The following is a 20,505-nucleotide window of genomic DNA, read 5'->3' as shown; positions in this document are numbered from 1 at the left end:
TGAGCAAGGATGTTAAAGCTAACAGGGCAGCCAATATAAGACTTGCAGATAATTTGTGGATTTTATTTGAACACGCTGCCCCTGTTCCAGGGTTCATAATAGGCTACATTCTGATGTGTTCTGATCTTTAGAGTGATTTTCAAACTTTTTTATCCCATGGACCATTTTTATTTGACTCTTCAGATGATGTGCCTTATCTGTGCCATTGCTTAAAAAAAAAAAAAAATTAAAACCACCTGTTGGAATACGAAGATCAGCCCTTCTTTTGCCAAGATTACCACAGAGACATACCACAGTAGTATTTCTTCTGCAGTGGTTCCCAACCTCTTTCTGCCTCTACACTGTTCTTCTTATAGGAGACATATCCCTGTCAGTAACACTACAATAACACAACAGTTCCGCCAAAATGGAGGAAGAGGTTAAGATGCTTTGCCTCCATCCCTTCCTGCTCTCTCAACTGAGAATCGCTGAAATCATTTGGCCCCATATAGAAAGACCACAGTAAATATTAATGCAAGAAATCCGCCAGTGAACTACCTGTTGGTTACTTACAAATAACAAATGCAAACGTGTATTAACCTAGTAAGCGCTGGTACCTATGTCATATACACCTATCGATAGAGATCCTCCGTATACTCTCTCGTTTAAGGCCCTCCATCACCCTGCAAGAAGCTCAGAGAAGTTAAGGAACTTGATTTCTCACTCTCACCTAGGAAACAACTGGTGTAGTGGATAAAGAACTGAAGCATCTGGACCTCAGAGTTCCAGTCCTGGCCCCAGGTGACCCCGGCCCCGCCCCTTTGCCCCTCCCAAAAGTTACTCTCCACATTTGTAAAATAAAAACATTACAGCTCCTCCTTCCCCACTTCCGTCGTCGAAGGGTGCCCGGGGAATAACTGAAGGATGTCACTGAAGCTGAGTGTGTGAACAAAGCATGAGAAAACTAACATCTCCAAAGCTAAAATTACATGCCTGAAGGGAAACAGATTTCAGTGCAAGGCTTCCTCCTTTTTTTTTTTTTTTTTCCCTAGAGCCACACAAAAACTCGGAAGAGAGGGTGGGATGTAGCAGCACGTGACCAAAATCAACGAACACGCCAAAGTGCAGCCTGTGGTTCCACACCAATGAAAGGGCAAGGTTTCCCTGGCATCTGGCACCGGGCACCCGGCAGGGGCTCACGCCGTGGCACGCGAGGGACTGTGAGACTGGACTTCTGGGGTGTGCGGCAGGGGAAGGAGGGCACAGCACAGCAGTCGGTTTGCAGGATGGCAAGTACTGTGTTCCTATAGTTGCTTCTAAGGAGTCTTTAAACGTTTCTGGAAAGACGGAAAGAAAAGAAAAGAAAAAAAAAAAAAAAAGGCAGGGCATGCTCAAACTGCACCGTCGCCGCTCAGGGTTTAGCCCCATCCGGTTCCATCCACCTGGACACGGGACGCGGTCAGCACGAGGGCCCGGGCGGCAGCAGAGAGTGCGCGCAGCGGGGACAACGGTCTGAACTGGGGCTGGGGGTGTGGGCCCCCAGAGGCCTGTAAATACACTGGGCTTCGGCGCTGGAAGCCCCCCTGCGCCAGGGCCCAGCCACCACAAACCTGGGGCAGGGTTCTTTGTTGGCAGGAGGCTTCGATCTGACGCGGGACCCCCAAGGGGCCAAGCCAGGACCAAGGACAAGTGTGAGCACCTGGGGAAAGGAAATGGCCAGGGGCTGGAGGCAAGAGCCCGTCCCTTGACTCCCCCTTCGAAGAGATCCCCCGAGGCCATTTCCTGGGTGCAGACCCCAGACTCCTCTCTCCTTGGCCAAGAATCCAGAGGACGTCGAAGGCCGAGCCCCACGCCCCCTTGCTTCCCTGCTCCCCTTGCTTCGGGCCACTGGCCTTCTCGTACTTACCGGGGCCCAGGGGGCTGTCTTCCTTGCTCGCGTCCTCTTCCCTCCCAGCCCCCTCCTCACTTCACGTCCCCTCCTCCAGGGGCCGCGGCCATGTCCGTTGCTGGCAACTCTAAGGGGGCTTGCCTCCTTTCTCGGACAACAGGGACGCCGCTAGCAAGCTAAAGTTCTGGACGCCGATTGGTTGAAATCCGAGACGGGTGGAGATTCCTGGCTTCTTATTGGCTGCACTGCGCGCTAGACTGTAGCTAAAATCGTCCCTCTGGGAGCCTGGCGGAATTAAACGCCGAGTGATGCGGGCGGGAGAGTAGGAAACCCCTGTCCATCCTTGGGCATGTTGCTCTGGCGCTTTCGGGTTCAGAGGTCCTGACTAGAGGCGAGGGCACGGCTTCCACCTCAATTACTTTTCCTACGTAATTATCCAAAAAAGATGGACAGAGCCCCGCCCCAGCCGCCTTCTTTCTTTCTTTTTAAAATCAGTCCTTTTGCAGAGCACCCGCGTCTCCTACTTCTTCTAAGTAAGCTCCCTTCTTGTTGCTGTGAACACCTGGCTCAGAGACTAATACTGCAACCAAACCAAAGCTGGAGAATCTAAGGCGATACATCAGTTTTCCCTTCAGCTTAGCTGTACTCTAAAGGGAAAAACAAGTTAATTTTTTTCCCCCTAGATAATGGGAGAAATCGTCTAGGAGAGCTCTCTTGGGAAAACAAAGCAAGCCTGTGTCAGTATTTACTTCTGTTTTCCCAGAGATGGAAGTCTGGAGACTTAAGTTTTTTTGTGTTTTGTTTTTCAATCTGTTTATAAAATCGGAAGAGGGTCATGACTGGCCCTGGGAAGTAAGAGCCCCTTTCCCCTGTTAATGAATTATGTAATTAAAACCTCCCTTCTCAAAAAGGTATCCTTTTGGTACCTAATCATGTGTGTTTCAACTGTTTTAGCCCTTGCTTAAGACAGTGATTGAATTATGTTACCGTTCTGCACACAAAAATCTTCTGCAGTTTATCCTTGCCTATAGACAAAGTCTGTATCTCTCTGCTTCACATTCAAAGCCCCTCATAAATCAACTCAGATATAGGTTACCAGGCTAATTCCCCACAGGCCAATCTAATCCTGCAGCTGCATAGATTCAGCATCCATTTTTAGGCTCCCAACGTGGGGCTTGAACGCATAACTCTGAGATGAAGACCTGAGCTGATATCAAGAGTTGGAGGCTTGGGACACCTCGGTGGCTCAGTCAGTAGAGTGTCCGACTCTCGATTTCCACTCAGGTCATGATCCCAGGGTCATGGGATCAAGCCCCAAGTTGGGCTCCATGCTGAGCTTGGAGACTGCTTGAGGTTCTCTCTCTCTCCCTCTGCCCCTCTCCCCCACACCCTCTCTAAAATTAAAAAATAATAATAAGAGTTGGATACTTAACCAACTGAGCCACTCAGGCACCCCAGATTCTCCATCCTTAAAATGCGTCTGAGACCATCCCACCTCTCTGCTCTTTAACCCAAGAGCTTCCCTACCCTTTAAAGATTCCCTTCTACCTTAAATAAAGCCAACCTTCAAATATACACACATCCTGAAAGTTCACCTCCAATGCTCCCTGCCTCAAAGCCTTCCCTGACTTTTTTGGTCATTGAAATTCTGTGTAGTGCTATGCCTCTTTGTGTCTCCATTGACGCCTTTACAAAAATAATGCTTTGTACAGCACTGTTTTTGTAAGATCTGAAGCTCCCTGAAGGCAGCCGGCTTACCCTGGCAGTCCCCACAGCCCCTTACTCAGAGCTTGTGCCCAGTAAATGTTTGCTGAATTGGACTAGCCAATTGCCTATACCTTACGTCTTTCCACCTCATCCCAGAAGGTTTACGTGGCTACATTTGGAAAGTTAACAAATGTAACACAGTCATCGTGCCTTGCTCTACCTTGTACCCCTGTCTCCTCTAGCCACACTTGTTTCTCTGCTCCACTGTGTTTTATGAATATCACCCAACAAACTTGAACTGTGCACCTACCAGTTTCAGGGTCTGTGCTATACTCCTTTTACCCCCTGACCATTCCCTCTGTCAGTACCCCCAGCCGTAAAACTTTGCTGAAGAAGTAAATCAAATCACTCAAGCCAAAGCATACCAGTGGACCCAATCTAAGTTCACCCTGGCAAGACTTTTGGCAGCTCTGAGGTCAAGGTGGTCATGTCTTGATGGCTGTTTAGCAATATCAGGCAGCTGTACCAACCCTTCATTGTTCTGGAGCCTCCTCTGTCTCCCTTCCAAAATAACCTAGATGAAGAAACCAAGGCCTTCCAGTTGGCCATTTCTCATCTACTCCAACTACTTCTATTTCCTTCTCAACGTGCCTCCAAAAAAGAGAGACCCCTATTCCTTTCCCCATCTGTATCCTCAGTCCCTTCCCCTACCCCAGCCTCACATGCTATTTGCCATCCCTAGCCCTTAGCTTATCCTGTTCACTGTGCCTGAAATGCCTCTTACCGCCTTTCTTCCTGGCTAACTCCCTATCATCCTTTATGATGATGGTCCTGCTCTGTTTGTTCCAAATGCCCCTAGATAACCGTATGTATCACTTCACTTACCACAGGAAAATAATATTAATAATGCACTAGTGTTCAGCTATATTTCAACCAAGAAATTACAATTCATAAGAACAGTAACAGTAATAATAATGCGTAAGTATTTCCAGTCTCTTTTCTCTCCTCTTGCTTGCTAAGGAGGATTCTGTCTGTGCTTGTTGGGTTCCCAGATCATTGCCCAGCAGTAGATTAATAGGGGAAGGGTAGGACTGAGAAGGGCCAAGTCTTGAATGACTTGGTTTAGTTTGGATAGGAAGAGGAGTTACCAGCTGATGAGAGCAGACGGTTTTAAAAGAGGGGAGGAGCAAGCGAAGAGAAGAGCCAAGGTGGTGTGGATTCTAGAAGAGGTGGAAGAAGTTTGGAGCGACGGAAGAGAGAAGCTTTAGGGCAGAGTGAGAAATACCTTAGATGGGGCGCCTGGGTGCTCAGTCGATTAAGCATCCGACTTTGGCCTAGGTCATGATTTCATGGTTCTCTCGAGTTCGAGCCCTACATTGGGCTCTGGGCCTACAGCTCAGAGCCTGGAGCCTGCTTCGGATTCTGTGTTTGCCCCTCCTCTGCTCATGCTCTGCTTCTGTCTGTCTGTCTCTCTCTCTCTCTCTCAAACACTAAAAAAAAAAATTTTTTTTAAAGAAATACCTTAGGTGAATAGGTAAAATGCCTTCCCCTATTATTCGATACTATGCAATGATCTGGGAACCTAATAGGTAAAGACAGAGTCCTCCTTAACAGACAGGAGGAGGGAAAGAGAAATGAACAATAGGAGTTTAAGAAGGTTTCTTGTGAACCATGTATGGAATTCCCCCTTTGGCATTTTTCTCAAGAGAATACAATAATATTTGAAGTTGCTTTGTGATTACTTCTGGGTGCCAGCTAACATTTCTTTGTATATAATTCTGTGTAAAGAATGGATATGCCCATTGCTAGGTTTCGTATAGTTAATAGCATTATCTATGTGACATTTCTCTTCCAGTGATCCCCTCGATTCCAAGCACTGTGTCTTACTCATCTGTGTGTCAGTATTGATTAACAAAGTGCCTGGCTTTGTTTAACCATAGACATCTGATGCTTGTGGAATAAATGAGCTGGTGCCCAATTATCCTGTCTCTCTTGCGTTTTTAGTTGCTTCCTTTCAGTTCTTTCCCCCCAGCTGTATAAACACTCATAGTTCTCTCCTTAAAACAAAAGGGGAGAGGCAGTAGAGGGAAAAGAGAAGGAGAAAGGATGAAAGCCTTCCATACTCCATGGTCTGTCCTATGTGACACTCTGCCATATGGATGGATCTGCCAGCAGGAAGTTCCCTCTCCTTTATTTATTTATTTATTTATTTAATGTTTTATTTTATTTTTGAGAGACACAACACAAGTGGGGAAGGGGCAGAGAAAGAGGGAGATACAGAGTCTGAAGCAGGCTCCAGGCTCCGAGCTGTCAGCACAGAGCCCAACGTGGGGCTCAAATCCACAAACTGTGAGATCATGACCTGAGCTGAAGTCGGATGCTTAACCATGGAGCCACCCAGGCTCCCCCCTCCTTTTCTTTTTAATGTTTATTTATTTATTTTGAGAAGGTGGGGGGTAGAAAGAGAGAGGGAGAGAAAGAATCCCAAGCAGTCTCCGCACCGTCAGCACAGAGCCAGACATAGAGCTCAGTCTCCCCAATCGGGAGATCATGACCTGAGCCAAAATCAAGAGTTGGTCGCTTAACTGACTGAGCCACCCAGGCGCCCCAGCTCCTTCTCCTTCTGCCATGCAATGTCTCTGTTATACTAGCCGGTAGTAACACCTAGTGACTTCACCTTAGGTAGTATAGCCAACAGAAAATCACTGCTTCACTCATTTTGCGACCCTGTGGAATATTTAAGAGATGGAGCTGAACATTTCAGTGTAATTTGAATTTAAGAAACGTGTTTCAAATCAGCCCAAAATAAACCTCAGCTTGAAACTGACCAACGACATCATACTATGTTGACCTACCTGCCAATTGGTCAGCACATGTTTGCTGAGTTCCTTGTATGTGCCAGGACCGGAACTGGACGCTGGGCATACGGCGGTGAAGAAAACTGACAGGATCCCACCCTCAAGTCACTAATATTCTAGTGGAGGAGACAAGGTGTTAAAGAAATAATTACTTCATCACAAGTGTGCAAAGTGCTGCAAACAAGCATCTCTCATGGCATCTTAACATCTCGGTTGGCTGGGGCAGACTTTCCTGAAGAAGTAACGTTGAAGCTGAAATCTGAAGGATGACAAGTTAGCCAGACAAAGGGAATGAAAACAAGCATCTCAGAGGGAGAGGTGGAAGGCGCAAAGGCCCTGAGGAAGGAAGTATGAGACCAAGGAACTGAAGGGGATTCCTGCATGACTGGATCAGGGAAGGGGGAGAGTGAAATGGTGGAGACAAAGCCAGAGGTGTCGGGGGGCAGCTCATCCGGGGTCTTATGCAACACGCTGCCGGTTTTGAACTTTATTCTAAGGGCTCTGGAAAACTCATGGACGGTTTCTTGGTAGGGGGGTTAGTAAGTAATCTCCAGTCAGTGTGGGACTCGAACTCACGAGCCCGGGATCAAGAATTCCCTCTTCTACTGACTGAGCCAAGCAGGCACCCCTCTTGGAGGGTTTTCAACAAGAGAGTTGAACAACAAGAGAGTACCACGGTCCAATTGGCATTTACCAAAATACTCATTTTGGGGGCGCCTGGGTGGCTCAGTCGGTTAAGCATCTGACTTCAGCTCAGGTCACGATCTCACAGTTCACACATTCGAGCCCTGCATCAGGCTCTGCGCTGACAGCTCAGAGCCTGGAACCTGCTTCTGATTCTGTGTCTCCCTCTGTGTCTCTCTCTGCCCCTCCCCCGCTTGTGCTCTCTCTACCTCTCAAAACTACATAAACAAACGTATTTTTAAAAATTAAAAAAATAAAAATACTCATTTCGGCTGCTGAGTGGGGAACGGATTGCAGAGAAGCAACAGCAGCTTGGAGAAACCTAGAGAGAAGGCTTGGCAGTAATCTGTTCAACGTAGCCCCTGTTAAGGGGGTAGCAGCCGGCATGGCAAGAGGTAGATGTGTTCAAGAGATATTTAGCAGGTAGGCTAGGCAAAAGGTAGTGATTGATGGGACGTAAGGTCCGAGGAGAAAAAGGGACGAATGATACCTAGGTTTCTACATGCTGGACCTCACATGGCATCAGTTCTAATGGCAAGGTACTTCTGCTCAGCCCCAGATGCCTCGAAACAGCCAGTTGAGAGCAAAGCACAGAACAAAGAAGCACCATCCAGGAAACAATTCTGACTGTTTATGAGACTTCACTTCATCTAGATGCAGATCTGAGGGGCGCCTGGGTGGCTCAGTCGGTTGGGCGTCCGACTTCGGCTCAGGTCATGATCTCATGGTCCGTGAGTTCGAGCCCCACGTCGGGCTCTGTGCTGACGGCTCAGAGCCTGGAGCCTGTTTCGGATTCTGTGTCTCCCTCTCTCTGACCCTACCCCGTTCATGCTCTGTCTCTCTCTGTCTCAAGAATAAATAAACGTTAAAAAAAAAATTTAGATGCAGATCTGAGACCTGGGTCAGAGAACGGGGGTGACTCCGCAGGACTTGATGCAGGTTTTGAACAAGCCCCTCCCCCTGTGCTAGAACATCCTTCCTCCTGGCCTTTCCACCTAATCATTTGTTTAAAGGTGGCAGCATGAGATGGTGATGGTCGAAGATCTCTGGGCTGAAATTCTTTTAACTCCACTGAGCTAAACACCGCAATCAGAATCAAGAGTCCTTTGTCAGAAATCAATGGCGGGGTCCACATCCTGCCAATCGCTAAGTACCTCTATTGCTCTGAAGTTTCAGACAGACCTCCAGGCACTTCCAGGCTCTTTGGAAGGGTGGACCAAAGGATCAAAGGACGTGAGCGGACAGTTTACACAAGAAGAAACTGAATATTAGGAATTAGTTTTGGGGGGAAAGGGTTCGATCTCACTAATAAGCAAAGAACATTACCTTAAAACAAACACAGGGCCGCCTGGGGGGCTCTGTTGGTTGAGCATCTGACTTTTGATTTCAGTTCAGGTCATGATCTCACGGTTCATGAGTTAGAGCCTCCACCTCGGGCTCCATCCTGACAGTTTGGAGCCTGCTTGGGATTCTCTGTCTCCCTCTTTCTCTGTCCCGTTCCCCTGCCCCCGCTCCTGTCTCTCTCTCTCTCAAAATAATAAACATTAAAATAATAAATAAATAAAAGTAACACACAGGTGCCATTTCTCACCTATTAGATATAATAATAAAATTTAATAACGCTGACTCTATGGTGAAATTTGTATGTTTATACTTTTTTTTTTTTTTTTTTTTTTGCATTGCATCGTACATGGTTACAATATTTTTGCTGGCCAATCTGACCGCGAAATGATCAACTCTCTGTCTTGATTATCTCTTTCCATGGTAATGCAACTTTAGGAAATAGTTCCAAAGCTGTGGGTGGGTGGGTACACCTTAAACTTACACAATGTTATATGCCACTTAGATCTCAATTCTTTTAAGGGGGAAAAAGCAAGAATAGCCTAAGCAATTGGATGGGTTATCCAAACAGGGTCATGGTAGATCGTGGAGCAGACTGGAACATGTGGGGTCACAGATGATTGCCAGATGGCATGCTCTTTGAAAGGGAGTTTTCATGAGGAAAAAAGGGAATGGTCTGGAATTAGGCACAAAAGCAGGGAAAACGGGGCTGCTGTTTCCCAGCCCCGAGGTACTTGGCTTTGGCAGAAGTGCTTCTTCTGATCAGGGACCGTGGGAAAAATGACCCTTTATTTATTTTTTAAAAATGTTTTTTAACGTTTATTCATTTTTGAGAGACAGAGCATGAGTGGAGAAGAGAGAGGGAGACACAGAATCGGAAGCAGGCTCCAGGCTCCGAGCCGTCAGCACAGAGCCTGACACGGGGCTCGAACCCACGAACCGTGAGATCATGACCTGAGCCGAAGTCGGACGCTCAACCGACTGAGCCACCCAGGCGCCCCGAAAAATGACCCTTTAATGGGAAGGTCACTCCTTGGAGCAAGGAAGCAGATAGCAAGAGGGTCCTTTGAAGATCCCGAGGCTGGTGGAGATTTTCCTCACAAAAACACAAGGGCTTCCGACAGCACAGCAGGAAGGGATGGAAGGAGATAGCAGGGGAGGAAAAAGCCATGAGGAAATGGCTCAGAGGCTGAGAAAGGGGGCAGATGCCAGGGCCAGGCCTCTGGGGTGGTGACTGCGAACTGGAAATGGCCTGAATGTTGATTATACTTCTTCTTTTTTTAATGTTTATTTCTGAGAGAGAGAGAGAGAGAGAGAGAGAGAAACAGAGTGTGAGCAGGGAAGGGACAGGGAGAGAGGGAGACACAGAATGCGAAGCAGTCTCCGGGCTCCGAGCTGTCAGCACAGAAGCAGAAGCAGGGATTGAACTCGTGAACTGTGAGATCATGACCTGAGCCGAAGTCAGAGGCTTAACAGACTGAGACACTCAGGCACCTCTCTCTCTTTTATTTTTTTTTAAGATTAAAAAAAATTATTATTTAAGTGGGCTGTATGCCCAGCATGGGGCTTGAACTCACAATCGTGAGATTAAGAGTCACGTGCTCTACTGACTGAGAGAGCCAGATGCCTCCAAAGATTTTTTAAAAAATATTTATTTATTTTGGGGAGAGCACAAGCAGGGGAGGGGCAGAGAGAGGGGAACAGAGGATCTGAAGCAGGCTCTGCGCTGATAGGCTGACAGCAGTGAGCCCTATGTGGGGCTCAAACTCACGAAATCACGACCTGAGCCGAAGTCAGACACTCAACCGACTGAGCCACCCAGGTGCCCCTAAAGATTTTATTTTTAAGTAATCTTTACACTCAGTGTGGGGCTCAAACCCACAACCCCAAGATCAAGAGTCTCATGCTCTTCTGACTGAGCCAGGCAAATCTTGATCTCAGCTCAGGTCTTGATCTCCGGGTGGTGACCTTAAGCCCCACGTTGGACTCCACGGTGGGCACGGAGCCTACCTTAAAAAAAATCTGTGTATTTTAGTGTATTTAAATTAATTCAATAAAAAAATACATTACCTCAATAAGGCAGAGAGAGAGAGAGAAAGAGAGAGAGAGAGAGAAATAAGAGACAAAGGTATATGTATATGTATACAAAACAATCTCCTCTCTCAACTGAGGCGATTTTGCCCCTAGGGTTATTTAGCAATGTCTGGGGACACTTTTGGTTGTCACAACTGGGGACTGCTACTGACATCTAGTGCATAGAGGCCAGGAATGTTACTAAATGCCCTACAATGCACAGGACAGCCCCCCCACCCAAGAATGATCTGGTTCACAATGTCCGTGATGCCATTAGTGTATCACCTTGCACTGATCTTTGGGATTCAGTGTAGGAGGGGCCTCTATTTTCTTTGCTTTCCAGAAATAACTAAACAGCATCTCACTGACATCCAGGTCTTCTGCATGCTGCAAAACAGCTATTTTTAATCTTCCAGAATAGGAGCCATATTTCACTGCTCATCGATAGGAATTGAGCCTAACCTAGCTTGCCTGTTGTGGTCAGAGAGCTTGTAGCATTTCGTGGAGGGACTGTTTTGGAAAGTCCTTCTAGAGGAGGTTGGAGCCGTTTTCTGAAGAGCCAGTATTAACTCTCTGAAGATAAAGGAAAACACCCTTTCCCCTGTCACTTTTATATATTTTAAAGTACACTTTTTAAAAAATGTTTATTTATTTTGAGAGAGTGAGAGAGAGCGTGCGCTTGTGTTGGGGAGGGGTGGAGAGGGAGAGAGAGAATCCCAAGCAGGCTCGGCGCTTCCAGTAAAAAGCCCAACGTAGGGCTCCATCTCAAGAACGGTGACATCATGACCTGAGCTGAAATTAAGAGTCGGACGCTTAACTGATTGAGCCACCTAGGCACCCCTCCCCAACACTTTTAAATAGAGAAGTTGATGCAGAAAAAGCATTTGACAAAATACTGCATCCTTTCTTAATAAAAACCCTCCAGGGGGCACCTGCGTGGCTGCTCAGGTCATGATCTCGCGGTTTGTGGGTTGGAGCCCCGCTTTGGGCTCTGTACTGACAGCTCGGAGCCTGGAGCCCACTTCGGATTCTGTGTCTCCCCGTCTCTCGGCCCCTCCCCTGCTCATGCTCCGTCTCTCTCTGTCTCTCAGTAATAAATAAACGTTAAAAAAAATTTTAATAAAAACCCTCCAGAAAGTCACAATAGAAGGAACATAACATCATAAAAGCCATATGTGAAAGGCACACAACTAATATCATACTCAATGGGGAAAAACTGACAGCTTTCCCCCTGAGATCAGGGACACGACAGGGATGTCCACTCTCACCACTGTTGTTTAACATAGTGTTGGAAGTCCTAGCATCAGCAATCAGACAACAACATGAAATCAAAGGGATCCATTTTGGCAAAGAAGTCAAACTTTCACTTTTCGCAGATGACATGATACTCTAGGTGGAAACCCGAAAGACTCTATCAAAAAACTGCTAGAACTGATACATGAATTCAGCAGTCTCAGGATATAAAATCAATGTACAGAAATCGGTTGCATTTCTGTGCACCAAAAATGAAGCAACAGAAAGAGATATCAAAGAATCTATTCCATTTACAACTGCACCAAGAACCATAAAATACCTAGGAATAAATCTAACCAAAGAGACAAAAAATCTATACACTGAAAACTATAGAAAGCTTATGAAAGAAATTGAAGAAGACACAAACAAATGGAAAAACATTCTATGCTCATGGATTCAAAGAACAAGTATTGTTAAAATGTCAATACTACCCAAAGCAATCTACACATTCAATGCAATCCCAATCAAAATAGCACCAGCATTCTTCTCAGAGCTAGAACAGACGATCCTAAAATTTGTTTGGAACCACAAAAGACCTCAAATAGCCAAAGTAATGTTGAAAAAGAAAACCAAAGCCGGAGGCATCACAATCCGGACTTTAGCCTCTACTATGAAGCTGTCCTCATCAAGACAGTACGGCACTGGCACAAAAACAGACACATAGACCAATGGAATAGAATAGAGAACCCAGAGTTGGATGCACAAATGTGTGGCCAACGAATCTTTGACAAAGCAGGAAAGAGTAGCCAATAGGGAAAAGACAGTCTCTTCAGCAAATAGTACTGGGAGAACTGGACAGAAACATGCAGAAGAATGAAAATGGACCACTTTCTTACACCATACACAAAAATAAATTCAAAATGGATGAAAGACCTAAATTGGAGACAGGAAACCATCAAAATACTAGAGAAGAAAACAGGCAACAACCTCTTTGACCTCACCCGCAACAATTTCTTACTTGACAGGTCTCCGAAGGCAAGGGAAATAAAAGCAAAATGAACTTATGGGACCTCATCAAGATAAAAACTTCTACGCAGCAAAGGAAACAGTCAACAAACTAAAGGCAACCAACGGAATGGGAGAAGATATTTGCAAATGACATATCAGAGAAAGGGCTAGTATCAAAAGTCTATAAAGAACTTACCGAACTCAACATCCAAAACACAAATAATACAGTGAAGAAATGGGCAGAAGACAAGAATAGACACTTTTCTAAAGAAGACATCCAGATGGCCAACAGACACATGGAAAGATGCTCAACATCGCTCATCATCAGGGAAATACAAATCAAAACCACACTGAGATACCACCTCACACAGGTCAGAGTGGCTAAAATGAACAACTCAGGAAACAACAGATGTTGATGAGGATGTGGAGAAAGGGGAACCCTCTTGCATTGTTGGTGGGAATGCAAACTGGTGCACTCTGGAAAACAGTGTGGAGGTTCCTCAAAAAATGTAAAATAGAATTACCCTATAACCCAGCAATAGCACAACTAGGAATTTATCCAAAGGATACAGGACTGCTGATTCATAGGGGCACATGTACCTCAATGTTTATAGCAACACTATCAACAATAGCCAAATTATGGAAAGAGCCCAAATGTCCATCAAGTGATGAATGGATAAAGAAGATATGGTATATATATGCAATAGAATACTACTCGGAGATGAAAAAGAATGAAATCTTGCCATTTTCAACAACATGGATGGAACTAGAGGGTATTATGCTAAGTAAAATAATATGTCAGAGAAAAACAGATATCATATGTTCTCACTCATATGTGGAATTTGAGAAACTTAACAGAAGACCATAGGGGAAAGGAAGGAAAAATAAGTTACAAACAAAGAGAGAGACAAACCATAAAAGACTCTTAAATACAAAGAACAAACTGAGGGTTGATGGGGTGGGGGTTGGGGGGGGTGGGGAAAATGGGAGATGGGCATTGGGGAGGGCACTTGTTGGGATGAGCCCTGGGAGTTGTATATAAGCAATGAATCATGGGAATCTACTCCCAATGCCAAGACTACACTGTATACACTGTATGTTAGCTAAATTGACAATAAATTATTAAAATACATACATACATACATAACGAAGGAGAATAGACAGTCAGGGGCACCTTGAGGGGCACCTTGCTGGCTTAGTCTTAGAGCATGTGACTCTTGAACTTGGGGTCAAGAGTTCAAGCTCCACGTTGGATGTGGAGATTACTTAAATAAAACTTAAAAGAAAAAAAAAAGATAGGCTTGGGAAGAAGAAAGATATATTAGTGGAAAATGAACTAGGAAGAGGACAGTGCACCTGGGTGGCTCAGTCAGTTGAACGTCCAACTCTTGATTTAGGCTCAGGTCATGATCCCAGGGTTGTGAGATCGAGCCCCTCGTCAGGCTCTACAATAAGCACAGATCCTGCTTAAGATTCTCTCTCTCCCCCTGGCCCTTCCCTGCTCGCACTCATACACACACACTCTCTCTCGGAAAACAAAAACAAAAACAAAAAGAAACTAGAAAGAGGAGCCCATGGAGACAGGGAGCCAGCCATCCTCACCTCCCACCCCAACTTCAGGAACCTTCTCCAGCACTTTATTTCCCAAACACCAGCTCCAGACTTCTCTGCCTGGCATTTGGGACTCATTTTTTACACTGCTTCTTAGCACTTGGGTGTAAAGACAATTTCATTAACTACATTTACGCCCTCTGGGAGCACAGACAGTGCCCTTCTGCTTTTAGTTCCTCGCAGATTATCAGAGTGGTTGTTTACATATACGTTTGTGTCCCAAGAGTAGCACAAAAAAATGATAGTGAGGACACTGTCTTTGCTTAGGAAAAGACTTGATATGTGTTTTAAGGAAAGACGAGGCCCCAAATGCCTAGGTCTGCAAGCGCCAAAGTGGTAAGAGAGTGCACCCAAATGTTCTACACTGAAAATCGAACCAAAAATCTGGAGCTGGACGAGAGAGGAAAGAGCAGAGAGGAAGGCTGAGCAATGTGGCCGGGGGTTGGAGCCTGAACTGTGGAAACAGCAAGGGACTTTCAGGAAAAAAAATGTCCCTGATAGGAATTTAAGGTTGTGTTTCTACAATGTAAATCCCCACACCTCCCCAACCCTTCAGTGGAGACATCTACGTAGATAGATGCCTGTGTGAGGGGTTGGTTTGGAGAAAATTCAGGGGCAAGGGATGTTTCACATCTCCATCAGTGCCGTTGGATGAGGCACCACTCCAGTGGGATTGTGGGAGAATCCCTGACGCAGTTCAGCCGGGACCAGAAGTGACCACGACCAGCCTACATCAGTCGAACAGGATGCAGAGCATCAAGGAAACAGTCAAACCTCCTGCAGAGAAGTGCTCTTTGTCAGTGAGCAGTCACCGCCCCTCCTTCGGGGTAACAGACAAGCTTCCTGAAACTTACACGGTACTCTGGGCCCACCCCTCACCCTCTTAGAAAGACGGCCTGGATGGTTCATTCGGTTAAGCCGCTAACTATTGATTTCCGCTCAGGTCATGATCTCACAGTCTGGGAGCTCGAGCCCCACATTGGGCGCTGCGCTGACAGTACGGAGCCTGCTTGGGATTCTCTCTCTCCCTCTCTCTCTGCCCCTCCCCCACTTGTGCTCACGCTCTCTCTCAAAATACATAAACTTTAAAAAGTTTTGTTGTTTTTTTTTTTTTTTTTTTTTTTTTTTTTTTATTTTTTTTTTTTAAATTTTTTTTTTTTTCAACGTTTATTTTATTTTTGGGACAGAGAGAGACAGAGCATGAATGGGGGAGGGACAGAGAGAGAGGGAGACACAGAATCGGAAACAGGCTCCAGGCTCCGAGCCATCAGCCCAGAGCCCGACGCGGGGCTCGAACTCACGGACCGCGAGATCGTGACCTGGCTGAAGTCGGACGCTTAACCGACTGCGCCACCCAGGTGCCCCTTTTTTTTTTTTTTAAATAAGACTTTCCTTCTGCTTCTAGGTCACCGCTCTGTTCTGGTTCCTCTCCCACTCACTGCTCACCCCTCCCTAGTCCCGGTGCTGGCTCCCCTTCTGGATATTGGCATGAGGAGGGCCTCCACTCTTCTCTGCTCAGGTTTTTCTCTAAGCCCCTGTCCTGAATGCTGGATATATTCTGAGGACTATCCACATTTATATCAGTCTTTTTTTTTTTAATGTTTATTTATTTTTGAGACAGAGAGCACAAGTGGGGAAGGGGCAGAGAGAAGGGGACAGAAGATCCAGAGTGGGCTCTGTGCTAACAACAATGTGCTAACAACAACGAGCCCGATGTGGGGCTCAAACTCATGCACCCGTAAGATCATCACCTGAGCTGAAATCAGACCCTTAACCACTGAGCCACCCAGGCGCCCCCCTTGTATCAGTCTTAATCTCTCCCCTAAACTCCAGATTCACTTAGCCAATTGCTTACTTGACATCTCCCCCCGCCCCTGCCGGAGGTCTAAGAAGCATCTCAGACTTGGAACATCCAAAACATGCTCATGGCCTCTCCCTGGAACAGCTTCCTTCCCCCCCACCCCCTTGCAGTAAACAGCATGAGCAAACACTCACCTGTTCCAGCCACAACCTGTCAGGTTTGAGTCCTGCCCTTTCCTCACTATCTGTATTCAACTACCAGCAAGTTCTGTGGACTCTAACTCCAAATTACAGCCGTAATCTTTTTTTAACGTTTTTTTTTTGAAGTTATTTAACTATTTTGAGGGAGACCGAGAGAGAAAACGAGTGGAGGAAGGGCAGAGAAACAGGGGAACAGAGAGGATCCAAAGTGGGCTCCGTGCTGACAGCAGAGAGCCCGACGTGGAGCTCAGACTAACGAACCGTGAGATCATGACCTGAGCTGAAGTCAGACGCTTAACCAACTGAACCACCCAGGCGCCCCTATTTATTTATTTTAAGAGGGGGCGATGAGAGGCAGAGAGAGAGAATCCCAAGCGGGCTCCATTCTCAGTGTGGAGCCCGACGTGGGGCTTGACCTCACCACCAAGAGATCATGACCTGAGCCCAAATCAAGAGTCAGACACTTAACCGACTAAGCCACCCAGGTGCCCCCAGCCCTGATCTGTCCACTTCTCTCACTCCCAACTCTACCAGTGCAGTCCAGGCCACTGCTAGCACCTGCCGTCCGGCTGCCATGATTCACTGCCAAACTCAGTTCCTGCTGCTTGTCCAGCTTCCCCCCACCCAGTCTCTGCCCAGTAGCCACAGGGACCTCCTCATGACAGAAGTGAGATCATGTCACTCCGCCGCTGGAACTCCTGGAATGGCCTTGTGAGCAGAAAATTGTATCTATTTTGATCATTACTATCTTCTCAACACTTAGTGCCCAGCCCGCATTCGATGACTTTGACTAATGAGTGCATAAGGGCCTTCCAAAGGCTGTGAAGTAACCCACAAGAATATCCACCGGCTTCTGACTTCGTGCTTTCTAAGCATTAAGGACCAAGTACTGAGTACTGACTACTAAGCATCCTTCCGATTCATTTTCCTGAATAGTTTTAAACCAGCTGGGTGATGCCCTGGGGAACGCACAGGATCGATGACAGTGTCAGCAATAATTAACCTTTATGCAGGGTTACTATGTACTCTGCACTCTTCTAAATGCTTTACGTAACTCATACTAACCCTATTAGGCTAGAAATACTATCATTTCCACTTCAGAGATGAGAAAAATGAGGCCCGTAGGGTCCAAGTAACTTGCCAGGTTCCAACCAGGCAGTCTGGCTCTAGAGGCTAGGTTCTTTTCTTTCTTTCTTTCTTTAACAGCTTTACTGAAATATAATTCACATACCATACAATTCACCCATTTAAAGTATATTATTCAAAGGCACCTGGGTGGCTCAGTCGTTTCAGTGTTTGACTTCTTTTTTTTTAAACATGTATTCATTTTTGAGAGAGACAGAACGAAAGCAGGGGAGGGGCAGAGAGAGAAGGAGACACAGAATCTGAAGCAGGTTCCAGGCTCTGAGCTGTCAGCATGGAGCCCAATGCGGGTCTTGAACCCACAAACCATGAGATCAGGGCCTGAGCCTAAGTCGGACACTTAACCGACTGAGCCACCCAGGCGCCCCGAGCGTCTGCCTCTTGATTTCAGCTCAGGTCATGATCCTAGGGTCGTGGGATCAAGCCCCATGTCAGGCTCTGTGCCAAATGTGGAGCCTGCTTAAGATTCTGTCTCTCTCTCTCTCTCTCTCTCTCTCTCTCCCCCCCTCTCCCTCTAGGGGCACCTGGGTGGCTCAGTCAGTTAAGCGTCCGACTTCGGCTCAGGTCATGATCTCGCGGTTTGTGAGTTCGAGCCCTGCATCAGGCTCTGTGCCGGCGGCTGAGAGCCTGTAGCTTTCTTCGGGTTCTGTGTCTCCCTCTCTCTCTGCCCCTCCCCCACTTGTGCTCTGTCTCTCTCTCTGCCTATCAAAAATAAATAAAATGTAAAAAAGTAAAAAAAATTAAAAAAAAAAGATTTCCTCTGCCCCCTCTGCCGCTTACACTCTCTCTCTCTCTCCCTCTCTCTCTCTCTCTCTCTCTGTCTCTCAAATAAAACAAAATAAAATAAAAATGAATAAAGTAGGGGTGCTCAGTCAGTTAAGTGTCCAACTTCGGTTCAGGTCATGATCTCACTTTCACGAGTTCTGTGCTGACAGCTCAGAGCCTGGAGCCTGCTATGGATTCTGTGTCTCCCTCTCTCTCTGCCCCTACCCTGCTTATACTCTGTTTCTCTCCCTCTCTCTCTCTCTCCAAAATGAATAAACATTAAAAATGAAGAAAGTTATCATTCAGTGGCTTTTAGTATATTGATAGATATGTGCAACCATCCTAACAAGTGACTATAGAACATTTTTAGAATCCGAAAAAGAAACCCTATCCTCCCTAGCAGTCATGGCCATTTTCCCTCCACCTCCTCCTCCAGCCTCAGGCAACCACTAATCTACTTCCTATCTTATGGACTGTCTATTCTGGACTTTTCATATAAGTAGATTCATAGAACACACGTGATCTTTAGTGACTAGCTTATTTCACTAAACACAATGTTTTCAGGATTCATGCACATTATAACATGTATCAGTACCTCATTCCATTTATTTATTTATTTATTTATTTATAAATGTTTATTTATTTATCTTTGAGAGAGAGAGAGTGAGTGGGGAGGGGTGTGCAGAGAGAGGGAGAGAGGGAGAATCCCAAGCAGGTTCTGCACTCCCAGTGCAGAACCCAATGCGGGGCTCCAACCTGTGAACCGTGAGTTCATGACCTGAACCAAAACCAAGAGTCAGTAGCTTAACCAACTGACCCACCCAGGTGCCCCAGTACTTCATTCTTTTTAGTTGCCAGTAATATTCCGGGGCTCCTGGGTGGCTCAGTCGGTTGAGCATCTGACTTCTGCTCAGGTCATGATTTCATAGTTCGTGAGTTTCAGCCCTGCATCAGGCTCTGGGCTGAAAGCTTGCTTAGAGGCTGGAGCCTGCTTCGGATTCTGTATCTCCCTCTCTCTCTGCCCCTGCCCCACCCGCGCTCTGTCTCTCTCAAAAATAAATAAAATTTAAAATAATAATAATAACTAGTAATAGTCTAAGGATAGACTGCATTTTGTTTATCCATTCACTCATTGACGGACGTTTGAGTTGTTTCCACTTTCTTTGGCCATTATGAATAACGCTGCTGTGAACATTTGTAAGTTTTTGTGTGAACGTGTTTTCATTTCTCTTGGTTATTACCTAGGAGCAAAATTGCTGGGTCATGTGGGATACAGAGACAAGTTTGTCTCTTTTATTTTAATTTATTTTTTTTTTTATTTTTGAGAGAGAGAAAGAGAGCAAGCAGGGGAGGAGCACAGAGAGAGAGAGAGAGAGAGGGACAGAGGATCCAAAGCAGGCTCCACACTGACAGCAGAGAGCCTGATGTGGGGCTTGAACTTGCAAACCTCAAGATCATGACCTGAGCCGAGATTGGACTCTTAACTGACTGAGCCACTCAGGCGCCCCTAGAGACAAGTTTCTTAAATGCCTCTCTATTGAGCCTCCTGTAGTGAAGGATCCTGTGAATCAAATGACCAGTTTAGTGTTAACATCAGTCTTGAGATTCTTTGCATAGTTGGCACCCGCCTGCCTTTTTGGGTGACCTAAAACCGAGCGGTGAGGGATTGCCTCTGAGAATGACAGAAAATGTCCCCAGAAGAAAAACCCTTGCCAGTTGCAGATTCCTTATGTCAGGTCATTCCCTGACAAGGTTGATGTCACTTCCTTTTCTAAAGGGAGACATGAGTTTGTATCAGTTCACCTGCTCCCTTTCATCCATGGCCCTTTCTGTTCAAGGGCAGAAATTTGCAAGGGGGCTGGTTAGTGTCTGGACGTGCTGTTAATACAGAGGAATAGAATATTCCTATGTTTAAAAATAGGTCATTTTGGGGCCCCTGGGTGGCTCAGTCGGTTAAGCGTCTGACTTCGGCTCAGGTCATGATCTCACAGTTCGCGGGTTCAAGCCCTGCATCAGGCTCTGTGCTGACAGAGTGGAGTCTGCTTGGGATTCTCTCTCCCTCTCTCTCTGCCCCTCCCTGGCTCGCAGTTACTCTCTCTCTCTCTCTCAAAATAAGTAGATAAACTTTAAAAAAATTGGTCATTTTAAGGGGACACCTGGGTGGCTCAGGTTGAGCGTCTGACTTCGGCTCAGGTCACCATCTCACAGTTTGTG

The 20,505-nt window shown here is 46.2% G+C and overlaps 1 protein-coding gene across 9 annotated transcripts in view; it reads right to left on the bottom strand.

Annotated features, from left to right (window-relative positions):
* Positions 1-2,035, bottom strand: part of TMEM94 (transmembrane protein 94) — a 33,572-nt gene extending 31,537 nt beyond the window's left edge. For 5 of the 9 annotated variants that reach the window (XM_042966882.1, XM_042966884.1, XM_042966886.1 and 2 more), the window contains exon 1: positions 1,886-2,035. The gene's annotated coding sequence lies outside the window, so the exon portion shown is untranslated. Of the gene's footprint in view, positions 1-1,589; positions 1,679-1,885 lie in introns of all 9 variants that reach the window. The other 4 variants (XM_042966891.1, XM_042966892.1, XM_042966883.1 and 1 more) reach the window with 3 other exon arrangements.
* Between the last annotated feature and the right edge of the window lie 18,470 nt (positions 2,036-20,505).

The sequence above is a fragment of the Panthera tigris genome, chromosome E1, assembly GCF_018350195.1.
Source record: "Panthera tigris isolate Pti1 chromosome E1, P.tigris_Pti1_mat1.1, whole genome shotgun sequence".
NCBI lineage: Eukaryota > Metazoa > Chordata > Mammalia > Carnivora > Felidae > Panthera > Panthera tigris.
This window is presented reverse-complemented; position numbering and strand designations above follow the sequence as displayed.